Genomic DNA, 19,108 nt, shown 5'->3' with positions numbered 1-19,108 from the left:
TCCACTTCAGGCCATCTTTACACCTCATTGACAAGGACCACCTCTGTGGTCTGGTGGACAGAGCATCTGCCTGGAGGTTCATGGATGTATAGTATATCTATCCTCATAACAGGCAAGTCTAGATAATCTAAGGATGCCAGTCTCTTGTAGGGACAACTTGTTCTTATTACTTATAGAATCCCGAAATTATGATTAAAAACTAATTATCATTGCCTTAGAGACTTGTGGAAGTCTAGAAGGTACCTTGCATACTGTGTCAGATTGGGGTATCCATGATAACTGCTGCATGGTATCTAAGTGGGCAGAGCCGTATCAGAACAGCATAAAAATGGACTTGTACAAACAGCAACAAGTGCAATAATCTTGAATGTGACATCAAAGCCCATTTCACCTCCCTACTTCATCGACGATGGACATTGATCTGAAGGACCTTGACCACCGATTAGTCTGAGTATCTCCACTGACCATCAAGTCACCATCAGCCTCATCAACACTTGCATAACAGGACAGCCTCTAACAGAGCTCTTCACAAACACAAACTGATCTGTATCTATCATCCAATAAACATGTAAATTGAAACCTTAATGATGAAGGGGTATTCATATTTGTCTCTCTGTAATGAAAGATGAGATGTCAGAAGACTCGGATCCACCGTCTCTTAGCAGAATCCCAGATCTCATCTCCGGCAGGTTTCCTGTCCACCACAAATAGACCCATCATAGTTGCAAGGGTTTTGGTTTGTTGTTTTATGCCACACTCAGCAATATTCCAGCTATATGACGGCGGTCTGTAAATTGGGATCGATGACATGTATCAACAAAGTCAGGGGGTTGATAGGCACTTGGCTGTTAACTAAGGAAGGTCCTCAGATCACTGATCAAGTGGAGATGGTCAGTAGTTTGATCCCTTGGTGGCATCATAGCATAAGATGTTAGATGTCAGTGTTAGAAACAAACAATTTTAGTCCACTAGTCCTTACAATGTAACATACAACAAAACCCTTAAAAAGGGCAAATTTCATGATTTTATGACACCTAACTATTGGGCAGTTTGGCAAGTACTATAGGACTAGTGCCAGTTTATAATGCTGCTTGTTACCCTGCCTGGCATTTGACAGTAAGGGGATAAAACAAGGACTGGTCAGCTTGGAGTCGATACATTTTCTATGTAGGGGATTCATTTCAAACTGTGGCATGGTATCTCAACTGGTTAGCACTAAAAAACCAGCATTAATACGGACTTGTACAAGCATACTCACACACACATATGTGTATACATGCATGTATGTCACTATGTAAATACAATAATCCTGAACATTTAACTTCACCTCATTTACATCTACCTGTACTTCTATCTGGACCCCCTTTATCCCCTTAATGCTGGCAAGGTACCATCTAGACTTTCTCAAGTCTCTTAGGCAATAATAATTAGTTATAATCAAAATTTCTGATTCTATAAACTCGTTATGGTAGTGTAAAGAACACAAAGATTTTCATATTTAAATAGGAAAACTAGAAATACATGTCATTATTTATAACTATGGCTCTATCTGTGTTATAGGTTTTTGTTGAACAATATCAAAATAATGTGATATTTCAAATCAACTAACAGCAACAGAAATACCCGTTTATACCTACATGTTTGTCATGTTGTCATACTTCCAATTACCTTAATATCCTCGCACGATGGTGTTGTTTAGAAAACATGGAAACTTCAAAGGGGAAACATTCTAATGGTATCACATTTCTCGTAACAAACCAGGTGGAAGGATCGTGCTAATTACCGTGGAAACCCAACCCTTTCCAGCATGCCAGGCTGACCGCAAACCAGAAACAGTTCTACCACACACAGACAAATCTTATTTCATGCCCAGGTAATGACCCCTTTCCAGATCAAACGTTTCAGGTTACCTTTTGAGAGAAAACAACGGAAGGTGTCTTTAAGAATTAAAACCACATCTCCTGATGGAAGGATACCAAACTCCCATCCGAAGAAACCAGACTCTCCACCATCTTGGCACAATGCCTGAGAAGAGAAACTTGCTTTTACCTTCTGACAATTTTGGTCTTTCTGACCAGTGTTAATTAGGTTTTCTGATGATTTACCACCATTTCAAGGCCCTGGCCACTTGAAGCAATTGCTGGACGCGTAGACTAACACTATTTAGTCACCGATACATACCACCGTCTTGCATTGTGGGCAACAAGGGTAATCGAAAACACAGCTGGAAATATAGTAGACACATTCTACACACAGAAAGTCATGGATTTTTCTTTCCGACCCATTTTCTTAATATTACTTTTGTTTTTTAAGTCGATTACCAGTTGTCCACTATTCCATTTTTTTAGGGATATTAACCAGTAGTTTAGTTTAACATAACTTGTTATGAATACCATATTTTCTTTAGTATAGCGCACCCCCTCTAGCGGATTCAGTATTTTGGAAGTGAAGCAATTGCTGGACGCGTAGACTAACACTATTTAGTTACCAATACATACCACCGTCTTGCATTCTGGGTAACAATGGTAATCGAAAACACAGCTGGAAATTTAGTAGACACATTCGACACAAAGTACACACAGAAAGTCATGGATTTTTCTTTCCGACCCATTTTCTTAATATTACTTTTGTTTTTTAGGTAGATTACCAATTGTCCACTATACCATTTTTTTCAGGGATATTAACCAGTAGTTGGCAGTTTAACATAACTCGTTATATGAATACTTGAAATGTGAAAATGGAAATATAATTCCGGAAGTGTGTCAGGGTTGTAATGTGGGTCAGTTGACAGATTGAAGAACACAAATCTATCTAGAACTCCGTAATGTTGGCCATGCATGCCTATCGGTACATTACAAATAGCCACATGATTGGAGTCATGTGGTAATCCATGTGAAATATTTTGACAAATGAGAGGAAATGTCAATTTCAAGCTGATTTCCAATCAATACCTTAGACCGGCGACTCATAACTTGTCATTTTCTAAATCTATATAACCACCATTATAGTACTTCATCACATTTTCAACGCATGTTTCATCTGACAACTTTGCATTTCATTTCCGACGTACCATGACTTTAGTATCTCCATCATCAAATCCACCTTCTACTCCAGTTCTGAACATCCCAATATCTATCAGATTACCAGCAGGATAAAAAATTGTCTGCTATTTGGAGTCCAGCTAAACAGATGATATCTTTGCCATAATGTTTAGTTTATAAACAGCATGTAATTTATTTTTTAGTTTTGCATTGATGACTCATCATCAGGCATTAATGGCGACATACGCCCATGTTGATTACAAGTTTATACGAACACGGAGTGATTGCTAGTTTTGTTTCCACCACCACAAGCAGAAATAATGACAATAAAACATCATTGGAAAGGCATCATTCTATTTGTAGCATCTGTGAGAAGGAAGGTGTTTCAATCTACTACACAAATTTCTTCGCTATTTTCCTCCGATAAAAATCACTGAGAAGCAAATAAAACCATTGAAGCAACTACGTCTGCTTTAATGAGAATGAGTCAGTGAGTGAGTTGGGTTTAATCCCTCTTTGAAGAGTATTCCAGTAACATCACGGCATGTCAGCTTAATGTTGGAGGAAAGACCAAAGTGATGCAGGTCTCAGACGTTTACCACTTTGGCAAAACCCACGAGCATGGGTATGATGCTGACAAACCTAGGACAAAATTGGGCAAATTTAATCTATTACAAAACTTTCCTCACTATTTTCCTCCGAAAAAAATCACCAAGAAACACACATAAAACAATCAAATAAAGAAAAAAGAAAAAACCCTTTTCGTAATCAATAGAATTCTCTGCAAACAGTCCACTGTATGGTTCCAGCAACTTCAGGAGCAACTGCGTCTGCTTTCATGAGAATGAAAAATTGGAGAATGGAAATTCATTGAGTGAGTCTACATTGCTTTATACTGCTATGGCAAAGAATATAAGCAAACAAATCACCATTGAAACAGTTGATTCCATTTGGACAATGACCATGTTTCTGGATAATGTGACACATGTTCACACTTAAAAACAACAGAATTGGTGTACCCACTCAAAATAGGCTTTGCATTCAACCCCAACAAATTTGACATTTTGTAGGATAAAAATGAAAAATCTTTAACAATCAACACGCATGTCAAACATATTCTGAATTCTTATACCATTAATTTCAAGATATTTTCCCTTTTTTCACATTTATCTTTTCAGTCATTCTTATTATTAATTTCTTGTCATAATGGCCTTGAAAATCTGTAAAATCAGTTATAAATCTGTATGACCTTAATATTACTAATCTGCAGCCACAAACAACTGCAATTTATCACTGGAGTTTGCAAGTCAATCTTTTGTCATGTGGACAACAAAATACTCTTTCTTAAAACTAATCCAAAATATTTCGGCCCGGCCTTCAAGACAAATAAACATTGACAGCACTATTCAAACAACTGCAGGCAATACCAACCATACATTCCCTCATTCACAGAAACCCCTAGAAGTAAAGAAACACAGCTTATCATATATGGAAGTGTATCTTCATTCTGGCAACAGTCTCCTGTCCTTCCGGGATCAAGCATCTGTCGGTCCATCTGCCGCAGGAATGCAACCTAAGACCTCAATATGGCTCAACCATTCCCTCTGTCAATACAAACCCATATGGTGCCATGTTTCCAAATATTTAGCAAGACACCAGACATGAAAGTCACGTGCTAACAACATGCTATCTGACTGAGCGCTGTCATGCACCGATGGAACGTCAGGGAATCAACTGTTAGCCATTGTCGACTCCATTGGTGTCGTGCTGGGTGAAGTGAGAGACTTGAGCTCTTTAAATGAAGCATGCCCTAGTCAAGAAGCCTTTTTATGATTGATTTTGTCCATGGTGGAAACGATCATAAAAATTGCAGCATGAGTCATTAGGAGACTTTAGAGTGTGATTTTTAAAGAAAGATCAATAATTGTCAGAAAAAACATAACGCTTGGAAAATTGTGTTACGCTGACATGATTTAGACCAAACAACTCTGGTGACAGTTTTTATATATCGTACCAGGCCAAACCAAATAAACAAATATGGGTTAAAACTGATACTATCAGTATCAGTACATTCAGTGGCAAATGAATTCAAAGATAAACAAATCGTTATGTAAGTTATTTTTGTAAATACACTTATTGTTTTATCAAAAGACTAAAGTTTGTCATTTTTCTGAAATCCATGATATACCCATTTAGAGACATGCCCTTTTGCAGCCGAGTGAGTGAGTGAGTGAGTGAGTGAGTGAGTGAGTGAGTGAGTGAGTGATTGAGTGTGGTTAGCTGCCTTTACTAATATTTCAGCAATATCACATTAGGGAACCCCCCAAAATGGGCTTCACAAGTTGGGAATCAAACCGGGGTCCTTGACGTGAAGGGCAAACACCTTAACCACTAGGCTACCCGACAACCCCTTGCAGCTAAACAGTAAGATTGGTGGAATTAAACCAAAGACCGTCAGGGTAAAATATAATATAATCAAGTGAAACAGGTGATGAAAAAAAAACTCCTAATCAATCATATGGCCTATAAAAATACTTGCAGCAGACTTTAAAAATGTAGCTCCAAACACAAGAACTAGTCAACAGGAAACTAGCACCTATCAGAGACTGTGATTGAAAACATTGCTATACCCTTTGATGAATTGCTTCCAATAAAGAATGTAAAGGTCCTCCTCATGCCAACAAATCATACTTAATAACAATTCGCCTGCCAATTTCTCCATGTCAACCGACACCCTGAGTTGTGGATGGGTCTTGCTAACGATAGCACCAAGCACTCAAAATGGAGGCAAACAGTTTGCCTTGCAGCGCGGTGTAACTTGGACAGCTAGGGATTTCTAGTTTAAACACCACAGATGAAATGGTTTGTTCTGCTAATCGCCTTACGTTCCAGAACAAACGTGTCATATTCAAGCAGCAATGGAAGTGAAATCATGTGTTTAGATTACGAAATTGACTTCTGGATCTGGTGTGAATATCTGGTATCAGTACCAATTTAGCTGCAAGATTGAGTTGGACTGATGAACAGTGCTATGAGAGTGATTACATAACATTCTTCTCTTAGCATTGCTGAGGGAGGAGAGGAGTTCTGACAGTTTTATTGAAACCTACGGATTGCCCAGCTAAACCGGTCTTAATATTAAGGTGGCGATGTGTCGGCTGCTGTGTCTGTGTGGAACAATAGTCATTTGTAAAGGACATTCAATACTCTGAGATGTTCCTTGTAGCCTTTTATTGTAAGGGAAGCATGTTGAGAAAGGTGCAGATACACGACAGCCATATTTGTGTTCATCAACATCATTGCCTAGAAAACGAGAATCTGTCCCTATCAACACCATGATCATGATCATCTCAAATAAATTGAAATCACTCTCATTCAAAGAGTCAGTTAAATTAAAATTTAATGCTGAATCAGCAAGATCTCAGCAAGCTTATAAGTAATAGTGAGTGAGTGAGTATGGTTTTACGCCGTCTTAGCAATATTACAGCAATATCATGGCGAGGGACACCATAAATAGGCTTCACACATTGTCATAAGATCATAAACAATTTCCCCAGCAACCCTGCAGCACCCCATGGGGACAAGGGTTAAACAATTTCCTCAGAAACCCTGCAGTACCCCATGGGGACAAGGGTTAGACAATTTCCCTATCAACCCTGCAGCACCCCATGGGGACATGGGTTAGACAATTTCCCCAGCAACCCTGCAGCACCCCATGGGGACAAGGGTTAGACAATTTCCCCAGCAACCCTGCAGCACCCCATGGGGACAAAGGATCAGACAATTTCCCCAGCAACCCTGCAGCACCCCATGGGGACAAAGGATCAGACAATTTCCCTATCAACCCTGCAGCACCCCATGGGGAGAAGGGTTAGACAATTTCCCTATCAACCCTGCAGCCCCCCATGGGGACAAGGGTTAGACAATTTCCCTATCAACCCTGCAGCACCCCATGGGGACAAAGGTTTAGACAATAGCCCTATCAACCAATTGCCAGTTCTACGTGATTCTGTGTCGATGATGGAATGAGTGTCATGTGATGGGCATGGCATGGGCTGTTGTTTATACTGTCAACCACTGGACAGTTTGCCCCAGACTTGATCATTTACAAGCTGCCTTGATACAAGGGGAACAGAGCTCACAGCAGCAACACATTCCCTCACCCGTCTAATGACAATCCTCATCCACATCATCAGCTTCAAAATAATCCTCGTGACGACGACAACATCACGACTACAACAGTGTCAACAACTTCAGTCAGCAGCAACAGCCCCGACATCAAGTCCAATCCTATGCATGACAATAGGCACCATTACACAACGCTGATAAACCACGACTTTCGGAGCCTAATCTTGGCGCTCCCACTACACATGCAACCAACAATTTACTAATAGCCCTGCATGAAGCAATCACTGGCCTTTGCCCTTTCAGAACCAACTATCTAAGAGTCGCTCAACACAGAAGTGCCCTGGAATAGTTGCCTAATCCCCTTTTTCAAACCTGCTCACAAACAGTTCCACAAAACCTGTCTCAACACACTCAATTGATTTTCCATGTTCCTGATCAAATCTAAAGCGAAAGCTGGTGTTTATGAACAAGTTCCTCATGGTGTTTCTGATGGGTACAGACCCATCGGTCCTTCCTTACCCTCATCCTTCAAGCAGATGGAGGTGGAGGTGAATCTTGCTGTGGACATTAAAACAAACAGAGGCTTCGCCATATGAGGCCAATAGGAAGTCATATACTGTCTGTTGTTGTCTTTACTCCGGGCACGTCTGCCGAGCAGGCCCATCCAAACATACAAGAAATGTGCAACATTGAACTGAGATCAAACATGTCTGCTGGTACGAGGGGTCAGACACGGTGTACATTTGCAGAATTGTCGGATCCACACGCGGTGAGGAGGGTTTTCATACGGGTTTGATAACGATATGTCATAATCATGGGATTGAACGAAGAACATGATTCAACAGTCTGCATGGAATAGTAAACATAAAATGTCAACACCAGAGAATTATCAGTCTTGACTATCTGCCCAAACAGATTCCATCTATCGATCCCTAATAAGCCTTTTTATGTTTGTTCTGGGGTAGAAATAATAACAGATTCCATCTAGCAATCACTAATAAGCGTTTTTATGTTTGTTCTGGGGTAGAAATAATAACGGCTATACAGTGAGATTATACAGAGTGAGTGAGTGAGTGAATGAGTCTGTGAGTGAGTGAGTGAGTGAGTGAATGACTCTGTGAGTGAGTGAGTGAATGAGTGAGTCTGTGAGTGAGTGAGTGAATGACTGTGAGTGAGTGAGTGAATGAGTGAGTCAGGCTGTGAGTGAGTCAGTCTGTGAGTGAGTGAGAAGAGAGACTTAATCTCAAGATTATCTACAGTTCAGCACAATTAGACTTGTCAATTATAACAAAAGTTCAAACAATTCACAAAGGACTTTTGAAGACATATCAGTGACTTCAAATAAAAATCTGTTTCCATCCAAAAGACTCTAAATTCAAATCCCATTATATATTTCGGATCAATATCTAAATTATTCAACAAGACTTGAAGACTATGAGATCTACAATGAATTAATCTCAATGGATGTGAATAAACTTAAACCCTTTCTAAACAATCTTCCTAGAAATGTCAAGCCAACCCAATCAGGAAGCAATTGATCTTTTAATTCTATTGAAGTGAGGAGATCTTAATTTAACCACACGGCGCTCGCTCTCTCTCCCCACTCTCATGGAACACGGCAGCCAATCAATCGGCAAGTCTCGCCAGTAGCACGGCCAAACATACATATGCCATTCACAGCACAATACACTGTGTACCTCACACTTGAAAATACTTATTGGCCAGTCCAGGAATAAAAGTTCCCCATCCCAAGAAGAATTCACTAATGAAAGATCAGACCTATTGACCAAAACTGTAGTTTTAAGTGTTGTGAAGCAGTGCTTCTGAAACTAGAACTTGGGTTGAGTGACCGAACAATTTTTCACAATACAAAAGGGAGACATAGAGAATCTCACCCCAGAGCTCCAGATAAGCTTTTGGTGTTGTGAGTATTTTACCCATGCATTTTAAAATCATTGGGTATCAGTAATTCTATCTGGGTATTCAAATTTCTGTTACCCACTAGTTTTTACACATGTGGGTATTTAAGTTAAATATTTAAAAACACTATTCATCTAGTCCCTGCAAACTGGCGTCGTGTGGGTTCGAGAACTTTATAGGATTCAAAAATACCACGATACTTCCACAAGAAAGTGTGATGGCAAAATTTTTAATGATCGTGATGTAACTATCATGGTGGAGTTTGGCAAGGTTGACAGAATGCCCGTTTATAATTTCAAAATATGTTACTGATTTGCTAATCGAATACGCAGGGTTACTTCACAATATTTTGATGATACGCACAAGTTTTATTTTTGTAGCTTATCTGTAATGTTCGTTGCGTTTTTGATACGCTTGGATTTTATTTTACTGCGTATTTCTGCATTTCTGATGCGTGTTTTACGCAGATACTCAGCTTATCTGGAGCTCTGTCACCCTTGTGTCTTTTGATATCAAATATATCAACACTTGCCAATAAAAGTCCAAGACTGAAGCTTGCAAAGAAGTTTTAAACTTTTATGGGTGAGTGTTGATATATTTGATGTCAAAAGACACTTCTGTTTATCGTCCAAATTCATTGCTCCAATTATTCCAGCTTGTAAACATAAATAACTAGTGTCTTGAGTGTAAAAGGTCCAGCTAACCAGCTTCAGTGTAAGAGAGATTAGTGATGTCGTTTGATTGTGATGTCTTGGTAACCGATGACATCACAATGGTCACCAAAGCATTGTGATGCAATTATATCTCACCCAAGCATAAAGATTCCAGCAAAGGGAGACATTTCATTGTGTTGGGTTTGGGGAAAACAAGTTCCTGGTAATTCCCATTCTATTTTTAGTAAATCAATAAGTCAATACCGTAAATTATCGGACCCATTCTTGGCCAATGAATATCACAGAAATATTTGCATTACATACTTCAAAAATATCTTGGTGCACTCAGCAATATTTCAGCTATATATGACGTCAGCCTGTAAATAATAATGTCTGGGCCAGATAATCCAGTGATTGATACAGTGAGCATCGATCCATGTCATTGGGAGAGTTGACAGGCAATCAACCGAACCTGACCACCTGATCCATCGCCTCTCGTGACACCAAGTTGAGGAGGACATACCAGGTATGCTAACCAAGAACATAATGGATGATGATGATGATGATGATGATGATAGTGACTATGATGATGACTCTGATATCATCAATGAGGATTCTTCTTGTTGCTGAAGACGAGGCCAATTATGTTAACGATGACAATGAAGATGAGAACATTTCTGATGTGCATGAGAGTTGGAGTTGATTTAAGTCAATGACTTCAAATTCTAAATAAGAATAATCAAATTACTCTCTTGCATTTCACCCGAAATAGAAATCTCCAATCAATAAAAGGACAAAATGTCTCTTACAGATCCTAAAACCACCACCCTCCAAGGTTGGTCGGGTCCACAGCCTGGAAGTCAAGTCTGTGGAGTCGGACATCAATAATCTTTCCTGCGCTTGCATGAGAAGTTCACATTCTTTCATCATATTTTTAACAAGGTCTCTTTTTCGAACCCGACAGACAAATTTTGGGGCAGTTTTGTAGTCAAAACACTGATCAAAGAATGACAAGCACAACAAAACATTCACCATCAGCCATGGAAGAGAAACACATCAAATAAAAGTCATTATGTCTGAACAGAGGACAGCTACCATGTGGCAGCTTCATTTACATAAAGTGTCCGCAGTTGAAAAAGTCTAATGGTTAAGGATACACAGCAGGACATTGTATGCTCCCCTTTGAGGTCTGGCTCATAATGAAGCCTCCCTTTGAAGCCACAAGGTTAGCCGAAAGCAGACACAGAATAGTCAACTCTTATATGTGAATTCTGTTTGAGATCATATAGGCTTTGAACATTATGAATCATCTGTCAAATATCCTGTCTGAAATGACTTCACTCCTTCCAAACATTTGCAAAAATGACAAATGTAAAATTCTGGAAAAAGTAATTCATTACAAATACAAGATTTACAGTAAATATAAATTCCCAAAAGTCACCACGAATCAAAAGTTAGTGAAATCACCACAAAATTGTTTCATAAAAAACTTAAGAGACGGGCTCTAATTCTCAATTAAAGACTAAGTTTCGAAAATAGTTTTCAAGAACTTTCACATCTGCCACTTTCCTGTCATCCACTTCATCAGGGGTATAGATGCAAGAAAGTTGCACATGAGAGATGCATCACTTCCTGCGTCCGCAACCCTCCACGGACACTGCTACCGAGCACTCAGCTGTCTGTTCAGGTCTAATCAAGCAAACGTGTCTCAGAAAAATTGGAGACGGTAGGTAACAGACACCTATCTGCCGAACCATCACAAAAACCTTCCTCAGCATGGGAGCTGAGGTACACGGACATCGAATTAGTCCTAATGTTGCCAAAAAAATTAACCTCCAATACTCTCAGCAATTTGCTGTATGCAGACAGGCAGGCTGCAATGCTGGTGGAGACAGCAGTGGCAGCTCAAAAAGTCAGTGCGGAATCGTGGAGGGAGGGTAACACAAATTCTTCATTAGTACACAGCTTACACTTCTTGTTGTTACTATAAACTCCATTTTTTATATAGTACCAGACTGAACCAATTTGTGTTCATCTCAATGACATGGTGCAGCGTCAGACTGAACAACAGCGACTTATGTAGAAATGTTGAAAAACCAGGCCACCGATCCTAAATGCTAATCCTTGAAAAGAAAAAGATTATATCATTGGTCTCAATCAGCAACCTGTTTTATCAGGATTCAAAATATGAAGTACTTGTTTTGTTCAACTGGAATTTACTAAAGATTTTGATCGTTCCAGACTTTCAAACACATAAAATAACAGTGTCATGTTTGACGAAATATCGCATAAATAACAGCCAAAAGTTAATAATGGCTTATTGGTAAATGCAGCCATTAATTGGTATCTTCATGTTAGCAACTTCTGCTTAAAGAATTCTTGTTACAAAATCAACAGTGACAGTAATAAGTAGTCCTGTATGAACCCCATCCACCAAACATAATTCTTAATAACCAACAACAAGTTCAATCCACCTAAAACTTTTCAGATATTCTCTTATTACAATCAACATATAATTCTCAATAACCAACAACAATTGATATCTACCAAACTTTGTCCAATTTCTCAAGTACAATGAAAGCCTGGCAGACCTGACCGAGGCAGTCAAGAAGCTTCCCCTGGTAATCAGATTTCCAGCAGCACTGACAGAAGGAGAAGGGCCCAGGGTCCACAGTGTCCATCTGAACACTGTCTTCATGTGAGAACTAGTGGTGCATGAACTAGTAGTGGTGTGGGGATGGAGATGGTGGTCTATTATCGCCTCTCTACGGTCACATATCAACTTCATAAATCCTCCAAACAGTCACCAAGGTGATGGAGATTTAATAGTTTTGTTCTTGGAACAAGTGTTTCAGGCTTTGAGAGAGTGCTATTTGTTCGGTTCAGCTGTTCGGAGAATTCACTTAAATTGGGTTGATTGGATGGAATGGCACCACAATATGATTACTTGAAATACTTCCTTAAAATAATTTGCTTACGTGGCTCAAGCAATTTGACAGCATTGTCCTGCAGCTTCCCATTTTGTTTGATCATGAGCATCCACTATGTGCGGGTGAATTTTGTTTTCAGCATTGCAACTGCATCATGGCATCCTGTAAATAATCAGCCAAGGGCCATGCAGACCAGGAGTCGACAGAAGAAGCAATAACTGACAGAAGCAATAACCAACAAGAGAAGCAATAACCAACAGAAGCAATAGCCGACAGAAGCAATAACCGACAGAAGCAATAACTGACAGAAGTAATAACTGACAGAAGAAGCAATAACCGACAGGAGAAGTAATAACCGACAGAAGAAGCAATAACCGACAGAAGCAATAACCGACAGGAGAAGTAATAACCGACAGAAGAAGCAATAACCAACAGGAGAAGCAATAACCGACAGGAGAAGCAATAACTGACAGGAGAAGCAATAACCGACAGAAGCAATCACTGACAGAAGCAATAACTGACAGAAGAAGCAATAACTGACAGAAGAAGCAATAACCAACAGGAGAAGCAATAACTGACAGGAGAAGCAATAACCGACAGAAGCAATCACTGACAGAAGCAATAACCGACAGGAGAAGCAATAACCAACAGAAGAAGCAATAACCGACACCATCGGTACAACCGCACACAATCACCCACATCACAGCGTGTGACCCGATCCTCATGGGTGGGTGGGCTTGAGAAGATGAGGAAGTAAGTTGAGTGAGTGACACAATGAGTTCTTGAGTGAGCAGGCAAGCCAACCATCTGCTGGAAAAGGTGTCAGTCCACTAGGTGTGAAACCCAGCATAGCAAAGTTATCTTACTTCAAACATTGAGAATCAGCCATGTGCCTTGTTGAAAAAAGAAAATAGAATCTGTATAATAAGCAGAACATTCTTCATTAAGCAGAGGCTAACTTCTTGCCAAGAATTTAATTTGAAACTATTAAATAGGCAGATTTTCATTTCATTTTGTAGATTCAATAAGACTGAAAAAAAATCCTCTCCATCACCGACGTCTCTTGAAGAAACTGTTACATTTGCTCAAGCTATTATTCAAAGTGAGCTGTGACTCAAGTCTGAGACTCCAGCAGTGTGTCTAGTGGACCAACAATAGCCAATATGCAAGGATTTCAGTGTGTAAGCAAGCAGTAAGTTGACATGGGGTAATCCCCTCAGCTCTATTGATCCTGTCACAGGATTATCTGTCCCTGTGTAACTCTCCAGTGGAAGAGGACAGCTCCTTACCTCCCAGACAAATACAGATGTGGTACTGTTCGATATTTGAATGTGCCTTGGAAGACGACTTGACTGCTATGAATATAGTGGTTGTGTCATATGTGACTGTTGCAAACATACGACCTTGTTGGAAATGTTTTCTTGATACTTACTTGTGGACATAATGGGTTAACAGTATATATATTGTTGCCCAACTGTAATGTCACTTATCTGCCACTTGAGTGAGTGAGTGAGTGAGTGAGTGAGTGAGTGAGTGAGTGAATGAGTGAGCGAGCTACAATTTCATACCACATTGGCATACATCTCCACACAAAGTAATCAGTATATCTTTCTTAAAACTGAATTAATATGCGAGAGAGAGAGAGAGAGAGAGAGAGAGAGAGAGAGAGAGAGAGAGAAAGAGAGAGGGAGAGGGAGGGAGGAGAAGGAAGAATGAAGCGGAGGAGGAGGGAGGGTGAGGAGGAGAAATGAAAAAGATAATAAAGAACAAAGAAAGGATGAAGGAAAGGGTGAAAGAAAAGAAAAAGAAAACAGGTGGATAAATAAAGGGTGAGAAAAATGCAGAGAAAGAAAGCAAAAAGAATGAAAGAAGGGAATTGAGTATTAAAGGGTGCAAGAGCCAGGGAAGGAGACCACTCTGTCCCCCTCACAGGACGTTCAGGGGAAGTATCTACAGCACTGCTGTGCGCTTGATGGATTTGAGTGGTCAGTAATGGTCACTCTTCATCTACTTGTGCTGCTGAGATACATTAATAACATCACAGCCCCAGGAAGGCAGTGTTGGTATGGCATGGACAGACTGCCTCGGACCAGTAGCTGCTGCTGCTGAGGAACTGACGAACTGTGGTAATGGCGAGTCCATGCCAACAACCAACATCAAGTGTGATGTATTAACAACAGCGAGAAGGGTTGGGGAGGGGCACTTGGTACCCCACTGACAGGCATAGGACCATGTCTAGACTGCCTGTTGTCATAGCAACAATGATGCTTCACTACCACTTCAATAACTATCAGTCTTCCGGGCAGAATTATGAATGTCGATTAATTACTACACATTGAGTGAGACAAGGATCTACTTTCTGTCCTTCATTGCTTCTGTCTGGAACTAAAGGAGCATGAAGGCTATTTCAAGACAAGACCGAATATCTCTTACCAATATTCATGTTATTCTAACATAATAAAGACGTAATTTCAAGATGTTTACAGATTTACTTAAAATGACGCATTCAAATTATCACCAGGCAAAACCAAAAAATCAATGTAAACAGTCTAACAATATGGCATGCATGTTTGTCAGTCACAATACAGCATCCATTATCTGTGTTCCAATCAGAAAAGAAACCTGCCCTAACAAAGAATAACATCCATGGCATAAAATAACATTTACCATACACCATGTGTATTGGATGACCAGAGATATAAACAGACCCCCTACTTGCCCCTTGAAATCCCAATCTCAATAACCTGAGTTGATGTGGACAGACCACGGAATGCAGCCAATCATGAGCATATGATTTAAATAAGCAAATAACACACACATATTGATTAAACCACTTCATTTTTGATTAATATTAGTCAAATATATCACATAGCCATGAATTATTTCTGTACGGAAACAAATTGCACTTTGTCAACCTGACGAACACAAGAACACACTTGTTAAGAATACCCTCTGATACCTGAGCTAGCTTAATTAAACTGATAAGACCTTCACTTAATTAACCTCTGCCAAGGGACAAGGTGTATCTCGGCCTGACCTAATCTCCCCAATACCGGGCGTGATAAGGAAGACTGGACAAGTGAACTCTGGACACACCAAGACTCAATGGAGACGCAAATCAAATGGGCCACGCTTGAAATGGACAAACACAAGTTTAGATTCAAGGATTCATCAGAAGAATTCCTCTATCTCTAGCCAATATGGAGACATAGAAGGCTAGGTCGTGAAACGTGACTCTTCCTTGGGGAGACAAGAACAAAGGGGTGAAATGGACAGCCAGCTCTGGCTTCAATGGTTGGGATCTGATGTTTGTTAACTGAGATACCAAAAAAATTATGAGTGAAGAAAGAAATGAAAAATAAATTAATGAATGATTGAATAAACAAATAATGACAGAACAAATGAGTACTCGGATGTCTCATCCACAACTACTCTATCAGAGATGCTTTGAGATGAGCGACTTCTAAATACATCCTACATATGCAGCCAATCAAGAATGACAATGTACATCAAACACACCATAAATCTTGGAGAACAAAAAGCTCATTACTTCTCTAAACACTGATAAGAAGTGTAATAATAGTCAATTACAGGAAACATACAAATCAAAGACGTGATAATTGTGACAGGCAGATAGGGGAGTATGGCTTGTTTTCTCCCTGGCCTGTAATTGTGTCAGTCAAAGCTGACATCAGACAATGCACTAAACCGACTCCGATGTTCCTGATGTCCTTGGGAACGGTAAGGTGCTGCTAACGACTCTGGTGATTATAAGGTTCATGTGGGTCTACCTTGTTTTCCATGGAATGAGATACGAGGCTGATGGCAGCACCAGAGAGTGCTAGACAGTGGCTTGATTGAGAGGAATGTCCAAAGTGACAAAGATTGTAGAGTACAGACGTTTACCAGTTTGGGGAAACCAACAAACATCATGCTGGTGCTGACAAAACAAGAACCATTCCACATAATCAGGGATTCTAACCAACAGCCAGCAGATCCTTTACAGCCAAGGGAGACAACTCTGCCACCACTTTCACTTTGAAAACAAACAGATTCATTAACAATTGTGAAAGATTTCTCACACAAGAAACAGATCTCCAAAAGATGCAAGTTACAATACCAACAAATCAGTTCATACTAATCAATCAAACAGAATCTGTTATCCACAATGAACAAATACCACAGACGTGACACTATAAAGAGTTATCTTTCTTTGATGAAAGTCATAAGAAGTTATTGTTTAGCTTCTCAACACCTTTTTGTCAAAAAAGGATTGTGTTAGCATCTGCACATAAACGTCCTGCGACACACAACAAAGAGCTTCAATCGATGACACTGGCAGAACACAAAACTTCTAAAGCTGCATGAGGAGTTGGTAAACATTGCTTATGCATCTACAAAAAGAATCATGTTTCCTGGATAGATGTTTGATCTAGCCTTGCAATGATATTGAAAGGTCGGCTTCAGAGCCTTTACACTTTGATTGACTGACAGATCAATTGACAGATCAACGAACCAATTGTTTAAGTAATTAAAAGGGCTGCCTTGCCAAACCCTACTATCTTTTTTACCAAAGGACAGTACCTGTCTTGTAAAATTGATTCTGTGACTGAACAAATAATGACACATTAGCTGTTAGTTACAGGCTAATTGTGGTATTAGCTCAAATCTCATGGTAGGAAAATGACTGTTGTTTTGGTACAGGAATGTTAATTTTGAGGAAAAGCTTAATTTAATCTGTTGTTACCCAAAATGAGACCTTTGAGGACAAGACTAAGTGAGCGAGTGCGTGAGTTGGGTTTAACACCGCTTTTAACAGTATTCCAGTTATATCATGGCGTGTCAGCTTGATGTGGGAGGAAAGCTGGAAGTGATGCAGGTCTCAGACGTTTACCACTTCGGTGAAACCCACAAGCACGGGTATGGTGCTGACAAACCTAGAAACATAATCGAGGCGAACCGGGATTCAAACCCACAATCATAGGTTTCTGGTGCGCCAAGGGTTGCAACTCTTCACAGCGGATCTCGGCGCCTTAGACGACTCGGCCCCTGTGCCCCGACAAGACTAAGATCTTACGGGACAAACATGAGACCATTAAGGACCAGGCAGGAAATCTTTGAGGACCAACATGGAACCTTCAGGTCAAGCTTAGTACTAAACCTGCAAGGACAAGCTCTAGTAATTCAGTGGTCAGCATGTAATCATGAAATACAAAGATGAATCCATCGAGGACCGGCAGGATTTGTTTCTTTTGTTTTGTTTGTTGTTTAATGCTTCACTCACAGACTACAGACATGGGGAGAGTGTGGGGTGAAGCTGCAGGAAGAGCCCTCAGTAAATCAATCCCGTAGAGTCGTGGTTTAGATGGAGAAGAGCAAGGTCTGAACATGACAGTTGTAGCTGACCAAATCACATCCCCCTGGTGGCGTAGGGAGATATAGATGGTATTGCTGACCTGGGACTGCAGTGGTCGGCCAATATTGATGTAGTGCTCACTTTGAACTATAGGTTGGTTTGTTTGTTGTTTAACACCACACTAAGCAATATTCCAGCTATATGACAGCAGTCTGTAAATAATTGAGTCTGGGCCATACATTCAGTGACTGACATCATAAGCATCAATTGGGATATGATGACATGCATCAACCAAGTCAGCAAGCCTGACCACCCGATCCCTTCTTTGACAAGCATGGGTTCTTCATGGACAAGAGATTTCTGAAACTTTTCAGGACAAACAGGAAACCATTTGAGAGAAGCACAAATTGGTTTTTTTTCAATGGGAATGTGAACCAAGGACTGAAGCATCTCCGGAGAAGCACCATATTTCATCTGCTTTCTACAATTTTGAGCTGATGAATGACTCTTGTCAGTTTGGCGATTAATAACCTGTCCTGTCACACCTCATCAATAACACATACATACAATTTTCTGCTGCAGTAATCATCATTAAATCATTCACCATAACACTGTGTGACAAGCAGCGTGAAAACACTAATTCCAAACAGTCAACAACATCCAGAGATGGAGCTAATGATTTATCTACCATGGATAAACATGTTCTCCGCATCTCATACACAGACTATGCTTCCTGAATATCTCCGGCACACCTCCCCCTTGTTCTGGAGGTGGTGAGGAATTCCAGAGGGGCAGGCTCCAATGTATAGGTCAACGAGAGGTCAATGGTGTTGAGAAAGTAAAGATTGGAAAACAATCCCTCAGAACTGTTTCTGGTCCACACTAAACAGACTGCTTCATGTTTTGGCAGTCTGTTGAGTAATGTGTGAATGAGTGAGTTGGGTCAAAACTCTGCTTTGAACAGTCATATCATGATGTGTCAGCTTGACGTGAGGGTAAAGCCAGAAGTGTTGACTTTTACCACATGCTTGGTGAAATCCACAAGCACAGGTATATATTGTAGACTTGCATGGGCTTTTT

General features: G+C 40.1%; 1 protein-coding gene across 8 annotated transcripts in view; it reads right to left on the bottom strand.

The window, feature by feature from the left end:
* LOC124111021 (dystrophin-like) overlaps positions 1–19,108 on the bottom strand; it is a 480,101-nt gene that overhangs the window by 79,217 nt on the left and 381,776 nt on the right. The gene's annotated exons all lie outside the window — the stretch shown is intronic.

This window comes from Haliotis rufescens, unplaced genomic scaffold, assembly GCF_023055435.1.
Source record: "Haliotis rufescens isolate VD_foot unplaced genomic scaffold, xgHalRufe1.0.p SCAF_5, whole genome shotgun sequence".
NCBI lineage: Eukaryota > Metazoa > Mollusca > Gastropoda > Lepetellida > Haliotidae > Haliotis > Haliotis rufescens.
The sequence above is the reverse complement of the archived record's forward strand: the minus strand, read 5'-3'. Positions and strand labels throughout refer to the sequence as shown.